Source organism: Aegilops tauschii, chromosome 6 (genome assembly GCF_002575655.3).
Source record: "Aegilops tauschii subsp. strangulata cultivar AL8/78 chromosome 6, Aet v6.0, whole genome shotgun sequence".
In the NCBI taxonomy this organism is placed as follows: domain Eukaryota; kingdom Viridiplantae; phylum Streptophyta; class Magnoliopsida; order Poales; family Poaceae; genus Aegilops; species Aegilops tauschii.
Window position 1 is genome coordinate 231690501 of NC_053040.3, and position 27521 is coordinate 231718021.

Consider the following 27521-nt stretch of genomic DNA (forward strand, 5'->3'; position numbering starts at 1 on the left):
GGCGGGTGATCCCATTGAGCCGCCGCCTCGGCTTAATGTGTGAGTACACCGGGCGAAAGGATGACCCGCAGAGGCACAGTCGCAATGATCTTCCAGAAGACGTTGCTGAAGAAGAGACCAAGGCTCTGTTAAACGAGAGCCTGGCAGACTGTGGAAGAACCGGGCTAGCCCCATTCTGCAAGACCAATCCAGCCCTAGCGGTAAGCCGCTGACTTTAACCTTTCAGCTTCTTTGATATGTCACCTTGCTCTGAACCATTTCAAGAATTCATTACTGTATTTCTCAGGTTGATGATAAATTCTGGCGGGTCAAGTATGACCATGAGGCGGCCAAGAAGGCCAGGAAGGCGAAGAAAGCCGCCAAGAGAGCCGCCCCTCGCAAAAAGGGAAGCAGACCCACTGCTTCGGAGCTGCTGCAATTAAGCGATAGCTCCGAGTCAGAGGTAACCCTTAAATCTTTTAAATTCTTGCTGTATATGTTGTCTGATGCTGTCCGCCTTATCAACACTTGCTTATTGACAGGATGACACCGGCGCCAGTAACCCGGTGGTTGAAGAGGTAACATCACTTTCCTCCGGCTCGGAGCCCTTACCACAACTGAAAGTCCGAAGGGTAACCCGGAAAGTAAGCTTTTCCCATCCATTAGCTCATCAAGACCCTCAATTTCTTTTGAAGCAGCAGGTTCACGAGAGCCGACGTCACACCCGGGCCCGCAAGGACACCGACCTCTCCACCGGGTTACCCGACGCAACAAGGAAGCGCCGCACTGAGGTTTTTTCTCACCTGTACCCTTTTCATCCGTTGGCGGGTGTCATCCGTCAGCCACTCAACTCTTCTGACTCCAATTACCAGGAGACCTCCCCCTCTTCGGGTGACTCCATGCAGTCAAGTCTGCCGGCCTTCAAGACTGCACCCGGGTAATAACAATCTCCTTACATTATCTGTCTGTACTTACTTTTTGTATACCTAACACTTCTGTCTTTTCAGTGCCCAGGCAAAGCTCACCAAAAGAGCAAAGAAGACCAGGTCAGCCGGAGTGCCAGACTTGCCTGAGCCGGAGACGACGGCTCAAGAGCCGCCAGCCGCCTCCGCCCCGAAGCCACCATTCCCATGGACACGGCGCCTGAAGCCCCTGCCCCGACCACCAAGAGAACAACCGAAGCGTCAGCTAACCCGGAGGCGTCCGGCTCAGCCCCACCGGCTAACGACCCGGAGTGGTAATTACCCGGACGGAGTATGTTGAGCCGGGGAGGCCGACCGCACTGGCCAAATGCTCCGCGAAGAGGGAGTTGCTGCAACCCCATCGGGTGAATCTGGATCTCTCCAGCTACACCGATTTAAGCATTGGAGAGCTTGTCTCAGGCTACATCAGCCAAGTTCACAAGAGCCGAGACGCCGAGATCGCCATGGTCAACCAGATCCAACAGAAATCTGAGGTAACCTTCTGCTGTTTTCTTATTTCTGCATAGTGATCCTTGTCATCCTAGCCCCCAAGTCTAGCACTTATACTTGAATATGTTGTAGACTTAGATTCCGGCTTACTGAACTGAGCCGGCCGTACATACGTTCAATATGCATTAGCCCCCAAGTGCCAAGTGTCTTTGCTTGGAAAGCGCTTGGGACTTTATAGAATGACTGTTAATAACCCGGAAATATATGCAGGCTGTTGGCAAGAAATTAGAGTTGGACCTGGCGGATCTCAAGAACCGGTTAAAAACTCAAGAGATGGAGACCCGGAAGGCGAACGCCAAGTTTGTCTCCAGCATCGCCGCTCAGGAGAAATTGAAGACTGAATTCGACGCTGAGCGGAAGGCCTGGGCTGAGGAGAAAGCCGCACTGGTGACCCGGGCAGAGCAGGCGGAGAAGGCCCTCAATGAAAAAACCGCTGAGCTCTCCAGCCTAAAGCGCCAGGTTTCCCAGATGGTGGCTGCTATCTTTGGTAAGTCACCTCGCCGGCTTTCATTCATGTTAGAATGTTTACATCTCCTGATTCATCCTTATCACCGGGTCATCTGATGTTGTTAAACAGGTTCCAGAAGCGCCAACTTGAACCAGAGCGTGGTCACCAAGCTAAAGGCCGTGTACACCCTGGTGGAACAACTCTACACCGGGTCACAGCGCGCTTTAGCTGTGGTGGCCCTATCCAACGAGGTGCCAACCCATCTGGCCGAAGTCCTGCACCGGCCCGCTGTTCTGCCATAGCGGATCCAGGAGCTACGCCGAGCCTCCGCAAGATCCGGAGCAATTGCCGCGCTGAGCCGGGCCAAAGCATTCCTGCCGGAGCTAGACCCGGCAGACATCGCACTGGGTTACCCGAGCTTGAAGGAAGACGGCTCCGCCTTCGACCAGCAGGACTTCGCGGCATGTGTTAAGGCTGTACGCCCGGTGGCCACCATCATCGGGAACGACACCGACTTAACCAAGTATCAGCCGGGGTACAACGCGGAGAATCAGAGGATTCCAACCCCTCGCTATGAAGCTATCAATCTGATTCCTCTGGCTCGCCAGCACACCTTCGCCCTGGAGATTAACCCGGCCGGGTTAATCGACGAAGAAGCTCAGTTCGAAGCTCTCCGCGGCATCGACTGGAAGTCGTCAACCTTCGAGGTCTCGGGATCAACCGGAGCAGAGGACGAGCCGGGGACTTCAACCCAGCAGGCATCGTAAAGTGGCTGGCGGTTCATCGAACAACGCTCCAACCTTGAGACTTGAGGAATTTTGTAATAGACTAGGTGCAACATTTTATCTCTGCCGTGCCATCGTGCACGTAATGAACGCTGAAATCCCTTGAAATTATCCTTTGTGTTCTTCCGGGTCGTAATTATCCCTTTGTCCTTCTCAACCTTAAAAGGTGCCTTTAAGTATCTGCATAGAAAGGTAAATCACAAATCGCAAGGCGGCTTACCGCCCTGAGACTCAGGTGTTTGAGATGGATAACCCGGAATACGAACCGAAAAGACTGGCCCTTAACTATACTCTGAACATAGCTGTGATAACACACTTAACAGCCTGTAAGCATACTTCCGGTTAAAATAACCCGGGTAGCACGGTTGGTACCTTAACTCGAATTTACTTGTCTTGATGACATCCATGATGTTCAACTAACAAGATAAACCAAAATTAAGCCGGTAAGTGAGACCCGGCAGTACATACTTTGACATGATCAGAGTAGACTTGTGATAAAATATAAAAACTTAGGGGCTTCCGGTTCGAATACGACCAGAAACTCGGTCCAAAGGGGTTAAGCTAAGATTCGGATACGATCATATAGCCCCCAGTGGGTGTGGCGATGCCAATCAAGAGGGTATCGACAGCTATGTTCTCTTTGGTTCGAATACGACCCATGTTTGAACAGGAAGCCCCCAAGTGATGCTGAAAATTGTTTAACGACGCTGATTCGAATACGATCCACGTCGGTTCTCAGAGGGGTTACACTATGATTCAAATATGACCAGAGGCAACTTCCCAATGAGCTCGGCACTTTGCCAATCAAATGGGTATCGACAGCTATGTTCTCTTGGGTTCGAATACGACCCATGTATGAACAGGAAGCCCCCAAGTGACTTTACTGCTTACAGCTAGATTCGAAGATGATCATAAGCCGGATCTTCTGTAAGTCAGCAACACACATATTTGGAAGAGAGCAAAGGACAGAGGCCCTGCTTTATTGCTTTATCATAATATATACATGGCTGAGATAAATATATACACCACAAGAGCCGGTAGCTCAAGTGTAGTAAGGCCGAAGCTGAGCTATGTTCCACGGCCGACGGGTCTCCTCCTCAGATTTACGCGAGTCTTTATGCTCCCGGATATCAATGAGGTAATATGACCCGTTGTACAAGTTCTTTACTGACCACAAAAGGCCCTTCCCAAGGTGGGGATAACTTGTGTGCATCTGTTTGATCCTGGATGAGCCGGAGCACCAGGTCGCCTTCCTGAAAGACCCGGGACTTGACCCGGCGGCTATGATAACGGCGCAGGTCTTGTTGGTAAATCGCTGAACGGGCGGCTGCCACATCACGCTGTTCGTCCAACAAGTCCAGGGCATCTTGGCGCGCCTGTTCATTATCCGTCTCAACATAAGCCGCCACACGAGGTGAATCGTGACGGATGTCGCTAGGGAGGACCGCTTCTGCCCCATAAACCATGAAGAAAGGCGTGAAGCCAGTAGACCTGTTAGGAGTAGTGTTGATGCTCCATAAGACGGAGGGCAACTCCTCCACCCAACAACCCGGCGTCCGTTGCAAAGGGACCAAAAGCCGGGGTTTGATGCCCTTCAGAATCTCCTGGTTAGCTCTCTCAGCTTGACCATTGGACTGGGGATGAGCCACTGAAGAAACATCAAGCCGGATATGCTCTCGTTGACAAAACTCCTCCATAGCGCCTCTGGACAGATTAGTGCCATTGTCTGTTATGATGCTGTGCGGAAAGCCGAAGCGGAAGATCACCTTTTTCATAAATTGAACCGTCGTGGCTGCATCACACTTGCTAACTGGCTCAGCTTCCACCCACTTCGTGAATTTGTCCACTGCCACCAAGAGGTGGGTCTTCTTATCCCTGGACCGTTTAAAAGGCCCGACCATATCAAGCCCCTAGACCGCAAAGGGCCAGGTGATTGGAATCATCCTCAACTCCTGAGCCGGCACATGAGCCCGTCGTGAGAACCTTTGGCAGCCATCACATTTACTGACCAAGTCCTCTGCATCAGCGTGAGCCGTCAGCCAATAAAAACCATGACGGAAAGCCTTGGCCACAAGAGATTTTGAACCGGCATGATGGCCACAATCCCCTTCATGGATCTCGCGCAAGATCTCTTGACCTTCCTCAGGGGAGATACAACGCTGAAATGCCCCTGAAACACTGCGATGATACAACTCGCCATCGATAACAATCATTGACTTAGCCCGCCGGGTTATTTGCTTGGCCAGAATTTCATCTTCAGGCAATTCTCCCCGGGTTATATAAGCCAGATATAGCATTGTCCAGTCTGGTATGACATGAAGAGCTGCCACCAGTTGCACCTCCGGGTCAAGGACGGCCAAATCTTCTTCTGTAGGCAACTTGACCGAAGGATTATACAGGACATCCAGGAAAGTGTTAGGCGGCACCGGCTTTCGCTGAGAGCCTAGCCTGCTTAAATTTTGGATCAACATTGAGAGTGTGCTCAGCGAGTTCTCTAGGTACACCTGGCATGTCAGAAGGTTTCCATGCGAAGATGTCTCTATTCTCACGGATGAACTCGATGAGCGTGCTTTCCTATTTCGGGTCCAGATTTGCACTGATGCTAAACTGCTGAGACGAGTCCCCCGGAACAAAATCAACAAGCTTAGTCTCGTCAGCTGACTTAAATTTCATTGCTGGTTCGTTCTCCGTGGTTGGCTTTTTCAGAGAGGTCATATCTGTTGGGTCAACATTGTCTTTATAAAACTTCAACTCCTCTGTGGCGCAAACAGACTCTGCATAAGCCGCATCACCTTCCTCACACTCCAGAGCCACTTTCCGGCTGCCATGAACCGTAATGGTCCCATTGTGACCCGGCATCTTGAGCTGTAAGTACACATAACACGGCCGTGCCATGAACTTGGCGTAAGCCGGCCGTCCGAATATAGCATGGTATGGACTTCTTATCTTGACCACCTCAAAGGTCAACTTCTCCACCCTGTAGTTGTTTTCATCACCAAAAGCCACTTCCAATTCGATCTTGCCGACTGGATAAGCCGACTTACCGGGTACCACCCCGTGGAAGATAGTGGTTGACTGGCTGAGGTTCTTATCAACCAACCCCATACGGCGAAAAGTCTCATAATAGAGGATATTGATGCTGCTGCCTCCATCCATGAGTACCTTTGTGAATTTATAGCCTCCCACCTGAGGAGCCACCACCAAGGCCAAGTGGCCCGGGTTATCCACCCGGGGAGGGTGATCCTCCCTGCTCCATACTATAGGCTGCTCAGACCACCGCAAGTAGCGCGGAACTGCCGGCTCAACAGCGTTCACAGTCCTCTTGTGAAGCTTCTGATCTCATTTGCACAAACTAGTGGTAAACACATGATACTGCCCACCGCTAAGCTGCTTTGGATTGGTCTGATAACCCCCCTGCTGCTGTTGATGACCCTGACTAGACTGTTGATTAAAGCCCCCTTGACCGTTCTGAGGACCGGGGTTTGAGCCGCCGCCCGGGCCATGAAAGCCGCCGGCGCCTGAGCCGCCACCCGGACCATTGTAGTTTTTAAAGGCCTTCATGATAGCACAATCCTTCCACAGATGAGTCGCCGGCTTCTCTCTAGAACCGTGTCTCGGACAAGGTTCATTCAACAGCTGTTCCAGAGAAGGTCCTGACCCGCCGCCCCGGGGAGGGGGCCTCCCCTTGCGTCGCTGGTTATTACCTTGAGAGTTGGTGTTGGCTACAAACTCTAGGCTGCCATTGGCCTTGCGCTTGCCTCCTCCTTGGTTCCCCGGGCTAAACTGAGGACCCTTGCCGTTGCCGTTCTTCTTTCCCTTCCCTGCCCTTTCATCATCTGAAGGGGGATCCTTGGTACCATCGGAATCGGCGTACTTGACAAGAGCTGCCATCAGTGTACCCATATCAGTACAGTCACGCTTAAGCCGCCCGAGTTTCATCTTTAGGGGCACAAAGCGACAGTTTTGTTCCAACATTAAGACTGCAGAGCCGGCATCCATCTTATCCGATGAATGTATGATCTCCTTGACCCGGCGAACCCAATGGTTCGTGGATTCACCCTCCTGCTGCTTACAGTTAGTCAGATCCACGATTGACATAGATTGCCTGCAGGTATCTTTGAAGTTTTGAATGAACCGGGCTTTCAGCTCAGCCCAAGACCCGATGGAGTTCGGCGGTAACCCTTTCAACCACGTGCGGGCAGTTCCATCTAACATCATGGTGAAATATTTGGCCATGTCCGCCTCGCTGACTTCCAGCAATTCCATAGCCATCTCATAACTCTCGATCCAGGCTGCCGGCTGTAAGTCTGCTGTATAGTTAGGCACCTTCCTAGGTCCTTTGAAGTCCTTGGGTAGACGTTCATTACGGATAGCTGGCATCAAACACGGGACACCCCCGGTTCTAGTAGGGATACCCGCATCAACGGACATCGTCGGATAAGCCCGGGGGGGTCTGGTAAGCCTTCACTTGAGGCGCCTGCTCCGCCTCCTGGCGTGCTTGGTCTGCTACGTAGAAGGCTCCATTATGAGCCGGGCCATGACCAGGGGGCGGGTCATGGCGTCGGACATTACTTGAGCCGGTCGCCGAGACCATGTGCCGGCTGTAACTCGGGCTCTGCCCTGGACGAGGGGTTGAATGGATCCTATCCCGGCTGTAGGAGTACGCCTCTTGCTGCGCCAGTGCTGTCTGGAGGAGTTCTCTGACCCGGCGGGTCTCAATAGCCGTCGGAGAGTCGCCATCAACGGGCAGAGCCGCCAGCCGTGCCGCTGCGGCGACCATGTTCTCCAGCGGGTTATTATAATGGCCCGGGGGTATTGGCACATATTGAGGCGGGGCGGGGGGGCCCTGGGGAGGCCCCACCACTCGTGGTTGAATAAGGGGTCCAGACCCGGGTGCTACGACCCCTGGCGGGTGACTAGACCCTGCATCTGGCGTGTTGAAGAGGTTGCGCGGATCGTAGACCGACGAGAGTCGAGATTGAGCCTTTTGATGCCTCCTTCTCATGACCTCATTGGCCGCGTTCTGATCCATCGTGAGTTGGAAGGACTGCGCCTGAATCAGCTGGGTTTGGGCATCGAGAGCCGCCCGCTCCGCAGCCAGCCTGATCCCCTCCGCTGCAAGGTCCTCTTTAGCTTTTATCAGATCCAATTTTAGCTGTGCCACTGCCGCATCATGCTGAACTTGATCCGCCGGGTCGACCGTGGCGGTTAACAGGGCCGTCATCTTATCTGTGAGATCCATCAGCACCTGAGCCGGGGAAGGCACCGGGTTTTCCGATCCGGCAGCGGGGTTCTGAACAGGCTGCGCACCAGCCATAAAAACTCCGACCTGACTTGGCGGCTCAAAAAGGTCCGGAATACTGTTGCCATCGGAATAACTCATGAGCCTGCCATCTTGAAGTTGGTACAACGAGTTTGACTCATCAGCGGCCGACTCGCCGTCAGAGCCGGCGGCCGCCTCATCACCAGACCCGGATGGATCAGAGGGCCCTCCGTGGATGCATCCCACAAAAGCGCGCCTTAAGGCAGGCCGGGCCCGGGCGGGTCGTGCGCGCTGAGCCGTTTCGATGAGATCGGCGCGGGGATCCGGCTCGGGGCCCGGCTCACCAATCTTGCCGATGAAGACATGAATTCCACCGAAGGGGACCCGGTACCCGTACTCCACTGAGCCGGCGTCGGGGCCCCAGTCCGCATCGTCGATGTAGAGCTTGCCGCGACGACTCTTGGTCATCCGGCCCACAGCGTATCCCTTGAGCCCTTCGAAGCTGCCCTTCAAGAACTCAAATCCACCGTGCGCCAGCCCCACGGTGGGCGCCAACTGTCGTGGAATTGTCACGGCAGATGTCCTCGGGTTAGGACTTAGTCGTGGTGCCATCGCAATTGGGAAGCTTGAAGGGGTTAAGTGGGACAAGGAACACGAGGGTTTATACTGGTTCGGCCCCTTACGGTGAAGGTAAAAGCCTACGTCCAGTTGAGGTGGTATTAATCAGGGTTTCGATAACCAGGGAGCTAAACAGCTATGCCCGGCTCTCGATCAGATTGTTGTCGCCCTTGAACCGCTGCCGGGTCCTCCCTTTATATAGGGAGGCTGACGCCCAGCAGCCCTTAGAGTCCCGGCCGGCTCATAAGAGCGTCCGGCTCGGACTCTAATCAATACTTGCCTTACACTACAAGTCTACTATAACAATGATTATAACTACGGGCTTTAAGCCATATCCGGGTCTCAGTCCATCTCTGGCCTATTATCTTGAAACTTGGCTCCGGGCTTCTGGCAACGACCCTACGAGTAACCCGACCCCTCCTGGCGGGTGACTCTAAGGTCTATATCCTCAACACAACCAGTTGGGACGGAACGGAGAAACTGCATCGTGTTCATCGGGAGGCAACAGAATGCGTCGTGTTCATCGGGAATGATGCAACAGCCAAAACGGGGTCATGCTCATCGGGAGGGGTGTGGCATACCGCAAAACGGAGAAACAACCTTGTGTTTGAGTGCCTACAATCGAAACGGGTTGGTGTTGATTGGGAGGGATGTGGCGTACCGCAAAACGGGACTCCACGAGCTACTGTTCATCCACCTTTTACTGCCTGGCTCCCGCCTCCACGGGGTACTGTTCATCCACCGTCGACTTCCTTCAGCCTCCACGGGCTACTTTTCATCCACCGTCGACTTCCTCCAGCCTCCACCAGCTACTGTTCACCATGGGGTCCTGTTCATCCAGCCTCCACTGGCTACTGTTCAACCAGCCCTCCACGGGGTCCTATTCATCCACCCCCAACTGGCTCGGGTGTGTGTGGCGGCCTCCTCGGTCGGGGTCCTGTTCATCCAGTGGCAATGGCCTACTACTACCACAGGGTCCTGTTTGTCCAACCCCCACCAATGGTCACTGTTCATGAAGAGGAAGCAGGTTCGATCGGCTTCAGTTAGCAGCAGTAGCGAACGAATCGCTCGGGTTCAGTTTACAGCCAAGGGATCAACCGCTCAGGTTCAGTAACGTAGCTAGTGCAATCGCTCGGGTTCAGTAAGTGAACACCTCGCTCGGGTTCAGTTAGAGACCAACGCCTCACACACACGCGCGTACGTGTATGAGAGAAACACGCAAACCTCCGTGCATTGCTCGGCCCCGACCACCTACCATAACCGGGAACTCCTTGATATTTTCCTCGCCCTCACTTCTACCATGATTTTTTCCGTCGTGGACGGCCCAAAGAATGTCATGCAGGTGCGTCCCCGGCCCGCCCAGGATGAAAAGCCCATTTTCTGTCATGATTTTTTGTCATAGACGTATGAGCCCACCACATCTATGTTGATATGTGCTTTTGTCACAATTATCGTCATAGAAGTGTCATAAGCATGACAGACAAGAATCGTTCGGGCCAAAATGTCACAGATGTGTCTTTTTTGTAGTGAATGTTGCCTTCCTCAAGGCTCTGGGCATGAATCGTGCGGCTATGATAGTGGCGCAAGTCTTGCTAGTAGCGTGCAGCACGCACAGCGGCCCAGAGACGATCTTCCTCGAGGAGAACGACATCGTCATGCCGAAGCTTCTCCTGCTCTACTTCATTATAGCCAAGTACTCGAGGTGACCCGTATATGAGTTCCGTGGAGAGCACTGCTTCTGCCCTATATACTAGGGAGAAGGGAGTCTTGCCGGTGGCTCAATTTGGTGTCGTACGGAGGGACCAAAGAACCACCGGCAGCTCATCAATCCAGCGTCCACCGCACTTCTGCAGCCCATCAAAAGTTCTTGTCTTGAGTCCATGCATCACTTCAGCATTCATCCTCTCAACTTGCCCATTGCTCCGAGGATGAGAAACAGAAGCAAAGGAGACCTTGCTTCCAAGGTTTTGGACGTACTGCATGAAGGCACAGCTCATGAATTGGGTGCAATTATAGGTGATTATTTTGGCGTGCACTCCATGGCACACAAATCCTTTCATGAACTTGATAGCTGACTGTGCGGTCACCTTCCTCACTGGCTCTACTTTCGGCCACTCTATAAACTTGTCGATGGTGACGTACAAGAATTCAAAGCCCCAGTAGCGTGGGGGAAGGGGCCCAAGATGTCGAGCCCCCAAACCGAAAATGGCCAGGATAAAGGGATCGTCTAGAGAGCTTGAGTTGGTTGATGGATGTTCTTGGAGTGGAACTGGCAGGCTTCACATTTGGTGACTAGCTTAGTTGCATCCTAGAGGGTTGTGAGCCAATAGAAACCCTGCCGGAAAACTTTTCCAACCAGGGCTCCTGAGCCAATGTGGGAACCACACACACCCTTGTATATCTCTGCCAGGAGCTTCTGCCCATCTTCCCAACAAATGCACTTCAATTTCACACCATTTGGCCTTTTTTGGTACAGTGTGTCATCAACAAACTTGTACATATTTGACATTTGGGCTACTCTTTCAGCTTCTTCTTGCTCTTCGGGAAGTTCTCCTGTTTGAAGGAAATGGACTATGTGTTCTGCCCAAGTCGGAGCCTGCAGCTCGACAACAAGGACTAAACGCACTTCCTCGTTCGTGGGAGCACTCACCTCGACAGCAAGAACTTGTGGTTCAGCGGGAGGGTGATGCTCACTAACAGAAGTTGGGTTATTCCCGGTAGCCTCTATACGAGCGGCTTCGGGAAGCCCTGCCGGGAGATATTTGCCAGAGTCCAACTTTCTCCTTTTTCTGGCCATCATTCAAGGGGACACTGATGGTTGAGTTAGGACGAGAACAAAAGTCCCTGGTTCCACTAGGAGCTGTTGTGCAGCACACTTTGACAAGTGATCAGCAACATTGTTCTCCACGTGGGGCACATGCTATGCTTGCAACCCATCAAAGTGTTCTTCCAGCTTTCTCACCTCCTCTACATACACCTCCATCAATGGACTCTGGTAATCATTATTGACTTGTCTCACCACGAGCTGCGAGTCTCCACGGATGATCAATTTCTTGATTCCCAACTCCACCATAATTCTGAGTCCGGCAAGGAGCCCCTCATATTCAGTAGTGTTGTTGGTGGTCTTCTCCTAGGGAAAATGCTTTTGAATTACATACTTGAGATGCTCTCCGGTGGGTGCAAGAGGAAGCACGCCGGCTTCAGCGCCTTCCAACGAGAAAGCACCATCAAAATACATGATCCATTCTTGCGGTGCCTCCTTGCCGGGGATAACTGTTTCTGGTATTTCTTCATCTGGAGTGGGCGTCCATTCTGCAATGAACTCCGCCAATGCTCTGGTTTGAATAGTTGAGGTACATTCGTACTTCAGGCCAAAGCTTGACAACTCTAGTGCCCATTCAACTATCCTGCCTGTGGCTTCGGGATTCCTAAGTATGCGCTATAGTGAGAAACGGGTGACAACTGTGATTTCATGGGCTTCGAAGTAGTGGTGTAATTTCCTCGAGGCCATGATAAGGCCGAAGATCAGTTTTTGCACTCCATTGTACCTTGACCTAGCCCCCTGCAACGGGTAGCTGACAAAATACACTGGTCGTTGCACCACTTTCTTCTTTGTCGCGGTTTTGGGACTGCCTTTGCTAATTTGCTCTGCTTCTCTTTGATATGTGTCTAATCTTTCCATGACTGGTTCAGTTTTCATCATCGGAGGGGAAAGTTGTTGCAGCTACTTCCTCATCTGCTTCTGGCTGGTCCACCATTGCTGCACTAACCACATGATTCGTTGCCGCCAAATATAGCAGCAATGGCTCTTGCGGTTTAGGAGCGACTAAGGGGGGAGCAGAGGAAAGTTAGGCTTTTAGGTCTTGGAGCACTGCTTCTGCCTCCGGGGTCCACTTCATCCGACCTACGTTCTTCAAGATTTTGAAGAAAGGCAAGGCACGCTCAGCAGAGTTGGAAATGTACCTACTCAGCGCGGCAACGCATCCAGTCAAATGCCTCACATCTTCGACCGTCTTGCGTGCTTGAATTTGCTCGATTGCCCTGATCTTGTCTGGGTTGGCCTCTATCCCCCACTAGGACACAAAGAAACCAAGGACCTTGCTGGAGGGAACACCAAACACACACCTCTCAGGGTTTAGCTTCGAATTGATCTTGACAACTATATCATCCATGCAATGGTCTCTTCCAAATTTTGAATGAGTGGTGATATGTCCTTGGTCTTGACAACTATATCATCCATGTAAGCTTCTACGTTCCTATGTAGCTGAGGTTCAAAACCAATTTGTACTGCTCTTGCAAAGTTGGACCCAGCGCTCTTTAACCCGAAAGGCATACGTACAAAGCAATACGTGCCACATGGAGTTATGAACGTGGTTTTCTCTTCATCTTCCTTGGACATAAATATCTGATGGTACCCGGAGTACACGTCCAAAAAGGAAAGCAGATCGCACCCAGAAGTGGAGTTTGCAATCTGATCGATGCGCGGCTGATGAGGACATCAATACCATTGTTACACCCACAGCCCCTACTACAACATATACTGGACCAATTACTAGAGCTCGCGCACGCCAATTAAATTATCAGGTACTTTCATTTCTTGGTAATGATTCTAATGTTCATGAGAATATGATGTTGCCTTAATTGGATACATTTGTTTTGCTTCAAATGAAGGGCTTGGCATGGATAAGAGGGATGAACATTGGAGCAAGAACAAGCATGGAGTTGATGGCATGCGCAAGGGGAACGAGAACGGAGTTACAAGTGATGATTTCAGGACTTTGAAGCCACCATAATGAGTGCATGAAACCTTGGACGAAATATACAAGATGCCACTTCATAAACTTCGTCCAGAGGCTATTCTAGGTGCTGCGTCACCTTATTATTGGGCCAGGCCCATGTCATTTCGAAATACATAAGAGAGTCCGTATGTGTGGGGAAACAAGAGATAGGGTTGGTTTCAGACCCCTTACCCAAGGGCCACGAAATTCCCCCCTCTTCCTCCATATATACAGCCCTTAGGGCATCGTTTAGACTTTGGGTTTTGTTTAGATTAAAAGTTCGCCATAGCTACAACTTCGCGTACTTCGTTTGTGTTCAACGACCAGACAAAGGCGTCACAGAACCCCACCTTCATTAATAAAGCTTTCCTCTTTTATTCGCAATATCCAGATTGCAATCTCAGCTTCTTGCTTGTTCTTCATTTGCTCGCAGGAAATAGACCCTCGTGGTCAGGTTGATCGAGCTCCGGCGTGGTGAATAACCCCTCGGAAGTTGGTTTAGCGATTGCTAAGGCGCGACGTCTTCGCACGATCGTAGTCGGATCGTCAAAGTCGACTCCCACAGAAAACGATTGCTATCTCATCGAAACATCGGGACACCTTCGCCTCTATCAAGTGGTATCAGATTTCCAGGTTGCTCGGTGAGATTTTCCAGTTTTTCGTAGTTTAGATCGAGTCTGTCCTTCATACCTACAGTCCACGAAAAAGCCACAAAAAAATTAGGGTTAGTTCATCATATCCGAACCAGCCTTAGCCTTTGCATAGTCTTTTCAGTATTTTGCTTTGTTGAATTTACGGTTGCATCGTCGTGTCTAGTTGCTGGTCTTAGAGTCTAGTACTTTAGAGTTTATATATCAGGAACATATCTACCCTCAAATGGTGGAATATTCAATTTCAGTTTAAGGAGATGGTCATGATCTCGTACCTGAGGGAGAGCCCTACCATTGTGATTATTTGCATGTGCACGACCTGGCGGTTGTGGTGCTGGTGGTTGCACGTAGTTCTGATTTTGATCAACCTCATCCTCGTAATCTCCCGCATAATCATCCTCCGCCTCATCAGCAGCAGGAGCAACAGAAGTATCAACAGCAGCACCAACAGTTTGGCCAGGCTAAAGAAGGACACAGCTCGCTCGGCGGAGGGCTGTTTCGCGACGTGGAGGTAGTCGTTGTTGTTGTGGTTGTTGTTTCAGAGGTGCGGTAGGTGCATCCGGTGGTGGAAGACGCGGAAGCAGTTCATTAAATCTGTTATCGAGCTTTGTTTCGAACGTCTTCTCAAGGCCAGTGATCTTCTCCATGGCCTCTTCAAAATTGTTCAGCACGTCTTGCACCTGTTCAGTCATCATTTGTTGAAACTTATCATGAAGCTCCTTGTTCGTTAAATTCTCCCAGTCAATCTCGTAGGCTTGTGATCCTGGCATGGTTAGCAGCAATAGAAACACACAAGAATATGATCCTACAAACTACTAACAAGTGGTGGTGGTGGTGAGTGTCACAAATCCGTCAAGCAAATCTCAAATTCTTACCAGTTCTTACCAAGCAGCAGGTGGTGACCAGCAACCGTTGTAGTCAAAACTCTCAAACCTTGGATAGAGTGATTACCAGGGAGAGTCAAACGCACGACATAGATGTATGTGGAGCTGGGAAGGCATATAATATGGTAGCAAAAAGGGTCAGCAATAATCAATTCAGATATGCAAAGTTGAATAAACGCTCAACGACGGTACTATGCTGGTCCTAGGCTAGACCGTACTAGAGACACGAGCCTAAAACACTAACAAAATCACGGCGCTGCACGTAAACAAGGGAGGAGCACACTCTGATTTTTTTTCTTTTTGCACTTTTTTTCCTCTTTTTTTGCTCCGCAACAATTTTTTTCGAAAAAGTCTACAAATGTCCTAAAAACTGCCTAGCCAGAATTTTCCAGACTTAGTTTTTTTTTAAACTGGAACTATTTTTCTTCTGCGGATGGCTCTGAAGTTGGGGAGTCCTACTCTGCCATGACTCGGAGTATCGTGTGATCTGGAAATCGAGAACAAAGCAACAATTACTGGACTCGGATTAGGACTGGTGGCGGAGATGAATCTGGTGGAAACTCGGACTGGTGGCGGATATATGCAGGGCGGTGGAACATGGACTGGTCGCGAATCTGTGATGGAGGTGGACTCGGATTAGCGTGATGGCGGTGGATATGTGGTATATGGTAGCGGCGATGATGATGGTGGTATATGGCAGCGGTGATGACGATGATGGAATATGGCAGCGGTGATGATGATGGTGGTATATGGCAGCGGTGATGACAATGGTGGTATATGGCAGCGGTGATGATGATGGTGCTATATGGCAGCGGTGATGATGATGGTGGTATATGGCAGCGGTGATGACAATGGTTGTATATGGCAGCGCTGATGCCGATGGTGCGGCGGCGGCGTGACAACTTGTGAACTGAACTCGAAACTCTAAAGTACTAGACTCTAAGACCAGCAACTAGACACGACGATGCAACCGTAAATTCAACAAAGCAAAATACTGAAAAGACTATGCAAAGGCTCGGACTGGTTCGGATATGATGAAGTAACCCCAATTTTTTGTGGCTTTTTCGTGGACTATAGGTATGAAGGACAGACTTGTTCTAAACTACGAAAAATGGAAAATCTCACCGAGCAACCTGGAAAACAGTTGGTGCTGCTGTTGATACTTCTGTGGCTCCCGCTGCTGATGAGGCGGAGGATGATTATGTGGGAGATTACGAGGATGAGGTTGATCAAAATCAGAACTACGTGCAACCACCAGCACCACAACCGCCAGGTCGTCCACATGCAAATAATCACAATGGTAGGGCTCTCCCTCAGGTACGAGATCATGACCATCTCCCTAAACTGAAATTGAATATTCCACCATTTGAGGGTAGATATGTTCCTGATATATATCTTACTTGGGAGTTAGAAACTGAACAACGATTTACATGTTTACAATATCCTAAGGAGAGATGTGTTCCTGCTGCTGTTTGTGCTTTCACTAGCTTTGGATGTGTTTGGTGGTCTGAACATTGTAGATTATATCCTATTCCAGCTACTTGGGCTGCTTTGAAAACTGCTATGCGTACTCGTTGGGTTCCACCATATTATCAACGTGAATTAATTCAAAAATTGCAGCGTTTAAGACAAGGAAAAAATTCTGTAGAAGAATATTATCAGGAATTACAAACTGGCATGATTAGATGTGGTATTGTTGAGGAGAATGAAGCTATGCTTGCACGTTTTATGGGTGGATTAAATAGAGAGATTCAGACCATTCTAGAGTATGAGGAGTATAATAATATCACTCGTTTATTCCATCTTGCTTGTAAAGCTGAACGTGAAGTGCAGGATCGACAGGCATTGGCGCGAACTAACTTTTCTGCAGGTCGACCTTCATCATGGACACCACGTGCATCCTCTACTTCCACTGCAGCATCACCTCCATTAGGTGCCACCTCCAGCCGTGATACAAGAAAGCAGGCACAACCAGCACTCTCTGCCTAGAGCACACCTGCCGGGCCTGCGCAGAGGTCTTCTTCTTCCATGGTGTCAACAGGGCACACAAGTGATATTATTTGTCGTCGTTGTAAGGGAAGAGGATATTTTGTGAGAGGATGCAAATCTCAGCGTGTGATGATTGCTACTGAGGATGGTGGGTATGAGTCCGCTAGTGACTCTGATGAGGAGACTTTGGCTCTTATTACACATGAAGAAGACGGTGGAGATGATTCTGATCATGAGACGCAATACATGGCTGCTGAAGATGCTGACAGGTATGAATGTTTAGTTGCTCAACATGTTTTGAGTGTGCAGGTTACACAAGTTGTGCAAATCAGAGGCATAATTTGTTCCATACAAAGGGAGTTGTGAAGGAACGTTCTATTCGCGTCATCATAGATGGAGGGAGCTGCAACAACTTGGCTAGCATGGAGATGGTGGAGAAGCTATCTCTCACCACAAAACCACATCCACATCCTTACTACATTCAATGGTTCAACAATAGCGGCCAAGGTTAAGGTAACACGTACTGTTCGTGTGCATTTTAGTATCTCTACATATGATGATTATGTTGATTGTGATGTGGTACCTATGCAAGCATGTTCCTTATTACTTGGTAGACCATGGCAATTTGATAAAAAAATTGTACACCATGGTAGAATTAATCAGTATACTCTTGTTCATAAGGATACAAACATTACTTTGCTTCCTATGACTCCTGATTCCATTTTGAAAGATGATATTAATAGAGCTAATAAAGCAAAACAGGAGAAAATAAGATTGAAAATCAGATTGTGGCAAAAGAATTTGAGCAGCAAATGAAGCCTAATAATAAACCATCTAGTGTTGCTTCAGAAATTAAATTGAAAAGTGCATGTTTACTTGCCACCAAATCTGATATTTATGAGCTAGATTTTAGCAAATCTGTTTGCTATGCTGTTGTGTGCAAAGAGGCATTATTTTCATTCGAGGACGTGCCTTCCTCTTTGCCCCCTGCCGTCACTAACATATTGCAGGAGTATGCTGACGTCTTCCCACAAGACGTGCCACCGGGATTACCACCTATTCGAGGGATTGAGCATCAAATTGACTTAATTCCCGGTGCATCGCTACCCAACCGTGCACCATACCGTACCAATCCAGAGGAGACGAAGGAGATTATGCGTCAAGTACAGGAGCTGCTCGACAAAGGATATATACGCGAATCTCATAGTCCTTGTGCTGTTCCTATTATACTAGTGCCTAAAAAGGATGGTACGTCGCGTATGTGTGTTGATTGTAGAGGCATTAATAATATTACTATTCGTTATCGTCATCCTATTCCTAGGCTAGATGATATGCTTGATGAATTGAGTGGCTCTACAATATTCTCCAAAGTTGATTTGCGTAGTGGATACCATCAAATTCGTATGAAATTGGGAGATGAATGGAAAACAACATTTAAAACTAAGTTTGGTTTATATGAGTGGTTAGTCATGCCTTTTGGGTTAACTAATGCACCTAGTACTTTCATGAGACTAATGAACGAAGTTTTACGTGCTTTCATTGGACGATTTGTGGTAGTCTATTTTGATGATATATTGATTTATAGCAAATCTTTGGAAGAACATTTGGAACATTTACGTGCTGTTTTTATTGCTCTACGTGATGCACGTTTGTTTGGTAACCTTGGGAAGTGTCCTTTTGCACCGACCGAGTATCTTTTCTTGGCTATGTTGTTACTCCACAGGGAATTGAAGTTGATAAAGCCAAGATTGAAGCTATTGAGAGTTGGCCGCAGCCCAAAACGGTCACACAAGTGAGGAGTTTTCTTGGACTCGCTGGTTTCTATAGGCGTTTTGTGAGAGATTTTAGCACCATTGCTGCACCTCTCAATGAGCTTACAAAGAAGGATGTGCCTTTTGTTTGGGGTACCGCACAGGAAGAAGCCTTCACGGTATTCAAACATAAGTTGACACATGCTCCTTTACTCCAACTTCCTGATTTTAATAAGACTTTTGAGCTTGAATGTGATGCTAGTGGAATTGGATTAGGAGGTGTGTTATTACAAGATGGCAAACCTGTTGCATACTTTTCTGAAAAATTGAGTGGGCCTAGTCTGAACTATTCTACTTATGATAAAGAATTATATGCTCTTATTCGGACTTTAGAGACATGGCAACATTATTTATGGCCCAAAGAATTTGTTATACATTCTGATCATGAATCTTTGAAACATATTAAAAGTCAAGCTAAACTGAATCGTAGACATGCTAAATGGGTTGAAATCATTGAGACTTTCCCTTATGTCATTAAACACAAGAAGGGTAAAGAAAATGTTATTGTTGATGCTTTGTCTCGTAGCTATACTATGCTTTCACAACTTGACTTCAAAATATTTGGTTTGGAGACCATCAAAGATCAATATGTGCATGATGCTGATTTTAAAGATGTAATGCAGAATTGTAAAGAAGGAAGAACATGGAACAAGTTCATTATTAATGATGGCTTTGTGTTCCGTGCTAACAAGCTATGCATTCCTGCTAGCTCTGTTAGTCTTTTGTTGTTGCAGGAGGAGGATTAATGGGACAATTTGGCGTGAAGAAGACGAAGGACGTACTTGCTACACATTTCTTTTGGCCAAAGATGAGACGGGATGTTGAGCGTTTTGTTGCTCGCTGCACTACATGTCAAAAAGCTAAGTCACGACTCAATCCTCATGGTTTATATATGCCTTTGCCTGTACCTAGTGTTCCTTGGGAGGATATATCTATGGACTTTGTTTTAAGTTTACCTCGAACAAAGAAGGGGAGGGATAGCATATTTGTTGTCGTGGATAGATTCTCGAAAATGGCACACTTTATACCATGTCATAAAAGCGATGATGCTGTTAATGTTGCTGATTTGTTCTTTCGTGAAACTATTCGCTTGCATGGTGTGCCAAATACTATTGTTTCAGATCGTGATACTAAATTTCTTAGCCACTTTTGGAGATGTTTATGGGCTAAGTTGGGGACTAAACTGCTTTTTAGTACTACTTGTCACCCCCAAACTGATGGTCAAACTGAAGTAGTCAATAGAACATTGTCTACTATGCTTAGGGCTGTTTTGAAGAATAATAAGAATATGTGGGAAGAATGCTTGCCTCATATTGAATTTGCTTATAATCGTTCTTTGCATTCTACTACTAAGATGTGCCCTTTTGAAATTGTGTATGGTTTCCTACCTCGTGCACCCATTGATTTGTTGCCTCTTGCATCTTCGGAGAAGGATAATTTTGATGCTAAACAACGTGCTGAATTGATCTTAAAAATGCATGAGTTAACTAAGGACAACATTGAGCGTATGAATGCTAAATATAAACTTGCTGGAGATAAGGGTAGAAAACATGTTGTCTTTGCACCTTGAGATCTTGTTTGGTTACATTTGCGTAAGGATAGGTTCCCTAATTTGTGCAAATCAAAGCTAATGCCACGTGCTGATGGTCCTTTTAAGGTGTTAGACAAAATAAATGATAATGCATATAAACTTGAGCTGCCTGCAGATTTTGGGGTTAGTCCCACTTTTAACATTGCAGATTTGAAGCCTTATTTGGGTGAGGAAGATGAGCTTCCGTCGAGGACGACTTCATTTCAAGAAGGGGAGGATGATGAGGACATCAATACCATTGTTACACCCACAGCCCCTACTACAACATATACTTGACCAATTACTAAAGCTCGCGCACGCCAATTAAATTATCAGGTACTTTCATTTCTTGGTAATGATGCTAATGTTCATGAGAATATGATGCTGCCTAAATTGGATACATTTGTTTTGCTTACAAATGAAGGGCCTGACATGGATTAGAGGGATGAACATTGGAGCAAGAACAAGCATGGAGTTGATGGCATGCGCAAGGGGAACAAGAACGGAGTTACAAGTGATGATTTCAGGACTTTGAAACCACCATAATGAGTTTTCATGAAACCTTGGACGAAATATACAAGATGCTACTTCATAAACTTTGTCCAGAGGCTATTCTAGGTGCTGTGTCACCTTATTATTGGGCCAGGCCCATGTAATTTCTAAATACATAAGCATAGGCTGTTTTTAGAGTCCGTATGTGTGGGGAAACAAGAGATAGGGTTGGTTTCGGACCCCTTCCCCAAGGGCCACGAAATTCCCCCCACTTCCTCCATATATACAGCCCTTAGGGCTCTGTTTAGACTTTGGGTTTTGTTTAGATTAAAAGTTCGCCATAGATGCAACTTCGTGTACTTCGTTTGTGTTCAACGACCAGACAAAGGCGTCACAGAACCCCACCTTCATTAATAAAGCTTTCCTCTTTTATTCGCAATATCCAGATTGCAATCTCAGTTTCTTGCTTGTTCTTCGTTTGCTCGCAGGAAATAGACCCTCGTGGTCAGGTTGATCGAGCTCCGGCGTGGTCAATAACCCCTCGGAAGTTGGTTTAGTGATTGCTAAGGCGCGACGTCTTCGCACGATCGTAGTTGGATCGTCAAAGTCGACTCCCACAGAAAATGATTGCTATCTCATCGAAACATCGGGACACCTTCGCCTCTATTAGCGGCAGGGGGAAAGGGTCCTTCAGGCCGGCCTTGTTCAGGTCTGTGAAGTCAATGCAAAGCCTCCATTTCCCATTTGCCTTGCATTCTACCACTGGGTTTGCTAAGCACGTTGGGTGCAACACTCCTCTGACCAAACCAGCTGCTTCAAGTTTCTTGATCTCCTGGGCAGTGAACTGTTGCCGCTCCAAAGCTTGCTTTGTGACCTTCTGCTTGACGGGCGGAGCATGAGGACAGATAGCAAGGTGGTTCTAGATTACCTCCCTGGGAATGCCAAGGATGTCAGATGGTTGCCAAGCGAACACATCGACATTCGCTCTGCCGGAAGGCAACGAGCGCACTTTCCAATTTGTCATCTAGGGTGGCACTGATGGTGAACATACCGTCAGCGCCATCCTCCCTTGTTGGGACCTTCTTCACAGCAGGTGAAGCAACCTTGTATTTCTTGCTAGTGGAACTCTCCGATAGGCCATCATCAGGTGCAGCGCACTCTGAAGAGGCGCACTTCTTGGAGTCCTTGCCGGCATCTCTGCTAGCCTTCCTTCCCTTCTTGGTTTCCTTGGCGGGAGTTGTGGCTTCTGCAGCCTCAGCTGTTACTGTGTCTCGATACATCTTGTCCACACATATGATTGCATCTTTCTTGTCCGATGGGATGGAAATGACGCCCATCGGTCCTGGCATCTTCAAAGTGTTATAGGCATAGTGGGATGCTGCCATGAATTTTGCCAGAGCTGGATGACCAAGAATCTAGTTGTAAGGCAAAGGAAGCCCAAAGACGTCGAACACAACCCTCTCGGTCCGGTAGTTCAGTTCCCCGACAAATGTCACAAGCAAAGTGATCTTCCCCTTGGGTCGATTCTGTCGGGGTTGATTCCATAGAATGTACATGTGGCTTTGAGTTCTTCATCATGGATTTGCAGTTTGCTGACCACCTTAGGGGAGATCAGATTCAGCCCAACCCCATCATCAACTAGCATCTTTGTGACCTTGAAGTTGCGGATTGTTGGGGCAACCAACAATGGAAAACACCCTACTGCAGTACTGCGGTCAGGGTGATCCTCTTCATCAAAGATGATAGGCGTGTGGGACCATTTGAGTGGCCTTTGGGAATCCGCAGTTGGCTCCATGGCATTGGCTTCTCGTGCCCACTGCATGAGCTGGCGGTGAGAGGAGTGCAAAGATGCACCCCCGTCAACACACATGGCTTCAGTTGCTTTCTGGAATTCTTGCTCGCTGGTTTCTTCTTCATCCCCTTCATCACTATCCCCATCTCCTTCTTTCTTCCCACGGCCTCTAGCAGGTTTGTCCTTTTGATGCAGTGGGGTCTTGACGCGGCGGCCCCCTCTACCACCACGGCCCTTCCCGCAAGCACCCTCTTGGCTTCTCTCCCTGTCACACTTCTCGTACTCAGCTTTCTGCTTTTTGACACGTTGCTCAACTTGGTGACACTCTTGGAGATCATGCCCTTGGTGTGGTGGATTTTGCAGTATGGCCCGTCAGAATGTCCGGCTTTCTCTGCCAGCGCAACCTCCCAACAATCAGCGCATGCAAAAACTTCCTTCCCGGGGGCTTCGGTTTTGGCCTTCTTGCCAGTGCGGAGATCGCCAAAGCTCTCAACGGCCAATACTGACTTATCTTTGTGTTTTCTATTCCGCCTCCGGCTTCTCCCCTTCGGGTTAGCGGCCTCGTCATCATCATCGGAACCAACCTCGATGCCATCCTCCTCCCCGGGGACACGGCTTCCTTCCTCAGCTCGAGCACATTTATCCGCCAAGGTATACAACTCATTGACGGTCTTGGGCAGTCAGAGGTTCATTTTAGAACATATCCTTCTAATGCGCATGTTCGAATGGAACACGGCAATCACAGCTGCTCGATGTATCTCTGGAATGCTACGGTGCACTCGACTGAACCTCCGCAATTACTTCCGCAAGCTCTCCCTTCCTTCTATGGAAGGACTTGCAAATCAATGGGCCGGCCGGGCACTTCATGGCCACCCGTAAAGGCACCAACAAATTCATTGCACAAGTCAGCCCGTTCATTTTAGTTTTCCGTCGTATTTTTCTATTAGCTCTGGCTTGAAGACGCGGGTAGATGGCCAGCGGACCTGCCGCAGCTCACGAGTGAAGTCAGGGCACCCAACCTCAAAAGGTAGGTACCTGCCAGCACCAGGCGCGGGCTCGTCATCGTCTAGGCCATTGCGCCTGTCGGAATGACGGTGTGTCTCACCGCGTCTCTCTATAGTGACGCGTGCATCTTCCTTCCACCGGTCTTCCAGAACTCGCTGCTGATCACGACGGGTTTACAGGCCAGACGAGGCCATCGATGTCTCGTCGGGCTTGTGATGAAGACATGGAGGCCATAGTTACACCCACAGCCCCTACTACTATACCTATTGGATCGATTAGTATAGATTGCGCACGCAAGTTATATTATCAGGTATTTTCGTTTCTTGGGAATGTTTTTGATGTTCATGAGAATATGATGCTGCCTAACTTCGATACATTTTTGTTGCTTACAATTGAAGGGCCTAGTGGACAAGAAGGATGAACATTGGAGCATTATCAAGCATGAATACGAAGGCGCGTGTGAAGAGATCAAGAATGGAGTTTGTAGTGGAGATTTCCGCACTTTGAAGCCACCATGATGGCATACAAGAAGATGGACGAAATATACAATATGGCCTTTTATAAATTTCGTCCATAGCTTATTATTGGTGTTGCGCCACCTTATTTTTGGGCCAGACCAATGTAATTTCTAAATACTACTTCGTAGGCTGTTTTTAGAGTCCATATTGTAGGGGAAACAAATTGGGAGGTATTTTAGTCCCACCTTGCCAAGGGTGGACGAATTCCCCTTTAAATATAGCCCTTAAGGCATCGTTTATACTTGGGTTTTACTTAGTTAAAAGTTAGCCATTGCTACCACTTCGTGTACTTCATTTGTTTCCAACGACTAGCCCAAGACCGCTTATGAAACCCCAATTTTTATCAACACTTCATCTATATTCGCAATATTCGGATTGCTTTATCATATTCTTGCTTGTTCTTCAATTGCTTGCAGGAATAGACCTTTGTGGTCATGTTGATCGTGCTGCAGCATGGTCAATAACCTCTCAGAGTTGGTTTAGCAATTGCTAAGGCGCAATGTTGTGCACTTTTGTAGTAGGATCTTCAAAGTCCTCTCCACCAAATCGATAGTTATCATCTCATCAAAAGATCGGGACCCTCACCTCTATCAATGTAACATCCCAAAATTCTAAATTTTGGAATGTTATAATAAATAAATAGTTTTGATTGTTTGTTTGATTGTTGTGTGATTGATTGACTGAAAGTGAGTGAAATTGAAACTTTTGAAAGTTAAATGACAGGAAATAAAAGAACTTTCCCAAACTTTCATTTTTGCATTTCTGATCTCCATGAATTCAAATTCTTTTCAGATACAAAACCCTAGGGAGAAGATGACATGACTTCTTCCATTTAAATAAAATGAAAAGGGTTCTGAAAATATTTGAATTTCATTTGGAAATATTTCAAATTTAAAAAACTTTATGCAACTCAATGATTTTCATGAGAGAAGATAAAATGACTTCTTCAAAACATATGAAATGTGAGTTTTAAAAGATCAAATTTAAAGTTCCTTTGAAATTATTTTTCAATTTGGAGTTATTTGGTGTTATTCAAACTATTTTTCGCCAAAAATAAAATATATGGAAATTAGGGTAAAATGATTCCCTACATTAGAAAATTGGAGAGAAATAAATTTGAAATCATTTTGGTATTTTAAAATGATTTTTGTTGGGTTTTATTTCAGAGTAGCACTATTTGATTTATTTGAATTTTTCTAGATTTTATTTGCTGCTAGAAAAATGTTCATGTTATAGAAAATCTTTTTCTGAAAATTTTGATATATAATATGCCTATATTATATTAATATTGTATTTGGTTTTTTTATTTATTTTCTGTTTTTTAAACGAACTGGGCCGGCCCAGCCAACCGGGCCGCCTTCCCTAACATCCCGAAGGAGTCCGCCGCCGCCACGCTCGCCGGCGCCGTGCCCGATCCGGCCACCCCATGCCTTGGCCCCTCCTCCACGCCACCTCCTCCCCTCCCGTCGCCCTTTATAAGGCCTACCCCGACGCCCTCCCCTCCTCCTCCCCTTGATAGCCGTCGTCGCCACTCGACATCGCCGCCGCCGATGCTCCGCCATAGCGCCGCCGCCGCACTTGGACGCCGCCATTGCCCGCGCTGCGCAAGCCGCCGCCGTCTCACCCGCTCCCGCGCCCGCTTCGCCCAGCATCCCCGGATGTCGCCGCAGCCTCGACGCCCGCGCCGGAATTCGCCGCCGGCCGGATCCGCTCCGCCACCCGAACCCGACCCATTCGCCCGGTCCGGTACGAACCGCAGACCGCCCCGGTTTTTTTGGTTTTCTTTTATGGTTTAGATCGATGTTCTTTAAAAAAACCCGGTTTAGTTTTTTTGTTAGATCTATTCAATGAACGTTCTCTGTTTACAACTAGATAGCGACCGTTCGCGCGATAGTCTTTTCTTTTTATTTCAGTTTTCGGCCAAGGACCCATCCGTGAATATTTTATTTACAATTATTCCCTATTTTTCAAACGTTCGCTACTTTTCGCTCTTTTGTCCAAATCCAACGAAACCAACGCCCACCTATTCGTTACGATCCCCTCTATCCAGTAAAACAACTCAAACATGTTTTTGAAAATTTAAAATTTGATTTCAAACAAATTTGAATTCAAACTTCTTTTGTTCATAACTCGAGTTTTATAACTCCTATTTAATTGATTCTTTTTGCTAATTGAAGCTCTTGACCTAAACTTTCTGATAAGGCCAAATTCACCCAGTTTTGGTACGGTTAGAAATTGTTTTCTATTGCAAGAGTTATTTTCCTGTTTTCGAAGTTTTCTGAGATCTTTTCTTCGATTCTTTTGCATGAGTGCTTATGTATGCAATTGCTTGCTCACGCTAGATTGACCGGAGTGTGACGAGTAGAACTATTAGGAGTTATGAGTGTGAATCATCTTCATCAACAGTACAAGGCAAGTTTACACTTTGATCATATCCCTTTATTACCCAGTTTTTATGCATTAGTTCAACCCTCAAACATTGCATGAGTAGGACTGGTAACATGTGGGTATTGGGAAGTAGGTTATAAGGTAGGAACCTATTATCTTGCATTCAACCCCTGGGTACTATTACGTTATGCTTACTACTATGCTATTCTCGTAGACGTGGTTTGGTTTTGAGAGAATTCATGAAAGATGTGAGAGCTATTGTTAAGTAAGGTTTAACTTAAGGTGGCTACTTTAATACACATCTGGGTGGATTGGTTGGGGCACCCTGGAGCACCCAGTGGTTTGCCCGGGCACCTGGAGAACCCAGTGCTTGCCCAAGGGGATCCCGGAGTACCCGTGTGATGACCCTATGGACCCAGGCTCAAAGGGATCATAAGATTATTCATGCTAGAAACTTCCGTGTGCAGCCACAAGCCATTATGGGCTCTGGCATAGTTGAGTAAGTTGCTTGACCTCTTTCAGTTGTAGGCTAGCAGATGTAGGGGAAAGTAGGTGTAACTGTCTACCCAGAGTAAAGAGTTAATGCTTCGGAAAGACTGTGTCTCGATCATCCGTTTCTCAAACATCATGTAGTGCGAGAAATTCAACGGAGGAGATTGAGTCTTGTGGGGAAAAGTGCGCAAACATCTGCAGAGTGTACAAACTAATCATGATTAGCCGTGTCCCCGGTTATGGACATCTTGAGTATCTGGTACTTGAATTATTGGTTTGATTTCATCACGTTACTTAAATAATTTGTTGGGTTATTGATGTTAATTTGGGATTGAGTTGGAGGAACCTTCTCAATGTTTTCAATCAATTTTGTTAGTTAAATAAAATATATTCCTTTGTTGTAGGGAAAAATTGGCTTTATGCAAAAATAAACTTAGAGCTTTCCACCAACCAAATATGCATGTAGTGATAGCCATCATTTCAACATTGCTCTACAGTGTGAAATTGCCAGTACATTCAATGTACTGACCCTTTGTGGCTGCAACGTCTCATGTTGCAGGAATCCTACGACGAGTAAGTGATACGTT